The sequence below is a fragment of the Aethina tumida genome, chromosome 2, assembly GCF_024364675.1.
Source record: "Aethina tumida isolate Nest 87 chromosome 2, icAetTumi1.1, whole genome shotgun sequence".
Lineage (NCBI taxonomy): Eukaryota > Metazoa > Arthropoda > Insecta > Coleoptera > Nitidulidae > Aethina > Aethina tumida.
Genome location: NC_065436.1, coordinates 7491540 through 7496172, shown reverse-complemented (window position 1 = coordinate 7496172; position 4633 = coordinate 7491540). Strand labels below are relative to the sequence as shown.

The window sequence follows — 4633 nt, the reverse complement described above, 5'->3', positions numbered from 1 at the left end:
TTATTTATTTTTGTAAAATTTTATTTATAATTATCTCTTTATTCAAAATTTTTATGTATTATAGAATAAATAAAAATAGTGTTCAATATTTTAAAATGTTCCTAAAAAATTATACATTTAAAATAATTCATATTAAGTTCATTATTAAATAAAATTAGAATAAATATTTTAAGATGAAGATAAATTGAATTTTTTCTTGTTCTCATAAAAATAAGGAATCACTAAATTATTCTATTAAAATTTATATTACAACTTTTAAATATTCTTTCAAAAAGTATAGATTAAAATAAATGTTCTAGAAATTAATCATAAATTTAATCTATAGTAAACCAACTGATCCAATTTAATTTTGAATAAAAAATTACTACCAAAACAGGCTTATAATACACGGTGTGTTTCCTGTCCAGTCGCCGTTCAACATTTATTAAATGTCATTTGTTAGAAATGACACGTTCTACAAAATTGTTATACGGAAGTAACCTATAATTAAAGTAGTTTTTCTCAACCGACCTGTGAAAAAATCAAGGGACCAGAAGGGTTATAATAACAGGCAGATGCGCACCACCTTTTTATACCTATTTATGGAACGAATATTTATTATGTAACGTTGGTAATTTGTATGCAACAGTTTAGGAAATTACCAGAAAATATTTTTGGAAGATAATTGGATAATTTATATTTTTAATGGGCTACGTAATGTAAGTAATTTAAATATGTAATTCTAATTTAACCCCTTCATCGAATTAAATTAAAATATATTTTAATGAATAGCATAAATAATAAAATTAAACTAATAAAAAAAAAATTTAAGTGTTTCAATGGAAAAAAAGTCATAGATGTCAAATTTTACAAAAATATATTAAAAACCAATAATTAATATATCATTTTTTTATGTTATTAAAATTTCTAATCTTAGAACATCTAATTCAATTTTTATACTTTTTTAATGTTAAATTAAACTGTTAAAATAAAGTGAAAGGAATTATACTTATTGTCAAAAAAAATAAATTTAAGGAATAATAATAGTTTAAGAAAATTTAAGTATTTGTTAATTTGTATGCAATAATTTAGCAAATTACCAGAAAATATTTTTGAAAAATAATTGGATAATTTATATTTTTAATTATTTTTAATATAAGTAATTGAAATATGTAATTCTAATTTAACCCCCGTAACGAATTAAATTAGATTATTAAATTTTAATGAATAACAGAGTAATAATAAATAATAAAATTAAATTATAAAAAATATAATTTAAGTGTTCCAAATGTCAAATTTTACAAAAATTATTAAATATTATATATTATTATTAAAATTTAAGTATTTTAGTATATATATATTGATCAAATTCATTTTTAAATATTTTATTTTTATTTTTAAATTTCAGATTTTTTTATGCTACTTACAAATATAATATTCTATAATTGTAATAATAGTTTAGAAAATTTAAGTATTTTTTTAATATATTAATAAAAAACACAAATATTAATGATAATGTTTAAAATATAGTATTTTTTTATCAAATTAATTAATTTTTAAATATTTTAATGTTTTTTCATATTTAAATTTCAGATTTTTTTATGTGTAAGTAACATATGATATTGCAATACAACTAATTTTATAGTCTTTTAGAAAATATTAATTTTATAATTGTTAATAATTTCTACATATTTTACAACTTAATTTTATCAACGTTACTTGAAGTAAATAAGTACTAGTATTTCATTTCAAACTCATCTTCGTAAAAATTAAAAAGTAAGAACAAATATATTTTAAAATTTTCAAAATATTTTAATAACTGTAGGAACAAGTCGAAAATTGAAATTAATATTTTTATAGAGGTATATGTTATTTATAACTAACCATAGAAATCATAAAAAATAATTATTAAGAACAAATTAATATGATATTAAATAATTCAGATAAATTGTACTTTTATGTTTGAACATCAAACAATGAAATTTATAAGCTCAAATTGAATGATTATTCAACTACCCAAATCAGGAACTATAGTAGTACATAGATAGCATAGAAAACACAAACAATAGCCCAAAAACAGTATAAAAAACAATGACGAAACATATGTCCTGAACAAAAAACTTGATATAATAAAAATTCATGCATTAATTTTTTTGTAGCCGTTAAAAAAAATCCCATAGACCGTTCCCCACGTGAAATCGAACTCATTACCGTATGAACAAAAAAGCTACCTTCGCCACAGATGAGGGTAAAACATTAGATGAGCGAGAGCTAAGGTTAAGTAAGGCATTGATGGGGTCTCTCGTCTGGTGTATGCAGATGGTCCACAAATCAAGTATTGTTTGCTGGCGAGGAAGTAAAGGGTTGATGGGTAGACTGGAATCCCATACCTGCCCACTGGTGCATGATGTATTTGAATAAGCGCTTCATTGTGGATTTGTATCGAATCTGCATATTTTTAACATATGTATGCGTTCTGAGTGCACTGCGTACGATCGTTATCGCCGATTTTATGCGATTTAATGGAGCTTGTGATATTATTTAAAACATCCCATTTTTATTGTTGGCCTGCCCATGATGGCACTAAATCATGAAAACCCTTCACGGTTACCTATTCATGTCGACCTATTCGATTAGCTAATAAATCACTTGTTACTTTTATTTTAACACTCCTGTTTTCTAACACTTTTACTAACATTTTATTCATTTACCACCTCAATACAGATATACAGCTTCTCCTTAACTAAAATAACCTACTTTCACTAATTAATCATAAAGAAGTTGATGCTCAAACTGTCAGTGGTTGTTTTAACTACAAGAGCAACACTTCTTCTGATACGGTATATAATTAAACGAAGACTATTGAAGAATGCGAAAAAGTCCTGCCAATTGGCCGTGTGCAAACTGTTTTTGAATCTCCAAAACCACCTTCCAAATAAGGACGCTCCTCAGAATATAAACATTAAACAGTTTCAGGTTGCTGAATAATTGAAACCATAAAAACAATCACTTTTATTACCGTAAACTGTAACTAATGTCCTAATACATCATTCATGTTGAGTCCATCGAACAGTTATGCAGTATTAAGAATCTGTTAAATACTTTTTCTGGCCGCAAGTACTAAAAGATTCATAAGGGTCGTTCATCTCATACATTTTTATTATTTAACATTGAGTAACAATTTGTGGTGTTAAATGTGTGGTATACATATTAAATATTGATTTAATGAGCAATTATGAAATCTGAATAACGTATCTGTTAACAATAATTACATGATATTGATAAGGGTTGTTAATTAAAGCTCCCCGTTATTACCAAGTTAAGTCACACCCCCTGTAAGTTTAATTATAGGCTCGAAGAAACTATTAATCGTCATTAGTCGGAATATGTAAGAAGTAACAACTGTTGCTTCCACATAAATTCCTAAATTAGATGTTATTCCGGCAATCATTTATGAATTAGTAAGGGTCAGATCAAAGGATTAGATAAACAGTCGTCTGTTATTAGTATTATTACAAATGTTTTGGGTAATTAATTAGCTTTGTGTCACTAATTTTATTTAACGGACAAATCATTAATTGTTGCCTTATTAAATAAACTGTGGTTAGTCCAAATTGTACAAAATCATCACCGTGTTTAGAGAGCAATATAAAATATTAAATTATTCAGGACGCAGAAAGCCAAAAGACTGGAGAGCAATCAACTTGATTTGAGTGGATGAACCCCGCGCGTAACCCACAGCGATTTTAAATTTCTATAGACATTGTTAGCCAATACGTACCTTCACAAGATACATATTGACTATGCAAATAAATATACACACATGGCAAGGGATGGTTTTGGATTTGTTTATATGTCGAATAGAGACGGGCGCATATAAAGTAAACCTAATGAACCTTGGAGATGTAGCCATGGCAACGAAGGAACCCGATGTCTCGAATCAACATGCTTTTATTGAACATCACATATTGTATTTCATTTATACTTCCCTGCGGGGTTGTATTTGTGTTTGCCTGGAAATATGCACAAACGTTGGTAAAGCGGAAGTATCGTCTAATTTGTCGGAAAACGATGGTGAAGGCTTAGTAAGTTGCATAGAAATGCACAAAGATTAGTGAAATACATTAAAAACGTTCAATGATCAAATTTTACCTTTAAACTGGATAAATGAGAATCATTGAAAGAAGCTCAGTTATTTTAATACTTGATTTTTTTACAATTATTTTTATTAAATTATTTTAATAAACGTAAAAAGGTAAAAGGGAATTTTAAGAAAAGATTTTAATTGATGATCAGCTGACGTTATCACACTGGATAACTAACTTCAATTCATAATTTTGCTTATATCATTTGTAGTTTATTTATCGTTATTATCATCATCTAATTGGTCAATAATACAGAACATTATTAACCAACAATTTTACTTCACATTTTAAAAATTTAGTTATGTCTGCCTATATTTAAATAAATTTAAAAATCTAGAATAGAATATTAAAGTAAGATCAATTTACTTCTTAATACATCTAAAATATCTAGAATAGAATATTAAGATAAGACTAATTTACTTCCTTAATTGATGAACAGTTGATGTTCATCATCTCATTAGTCAATGATACAGAACATAATGGAACATCAACTTTATTTCATATATTTT

At 25.9% G+C, this 4633-nt stretch overlaps 1 long non-coding RNA gene across 1 annotated transcript; it reads left to right on the top strand.

The window, feature by feature from the left end:
• The first annotated feature begins 479 nt into the window (after positions 1–479).
• LOC126264570 (uncharacterized) lies at positions 480–2640 on the top strand. The gene is made up of 2 exons (XR_007547257.1): positions 480–698; positions 2139–2640. It is a non-coding gene; the product is annotated as an uncharacterized LOC126264570 (long non-coding RNA).
• Positions 2641–4633: the final 1993 nt, after the last annotated feature.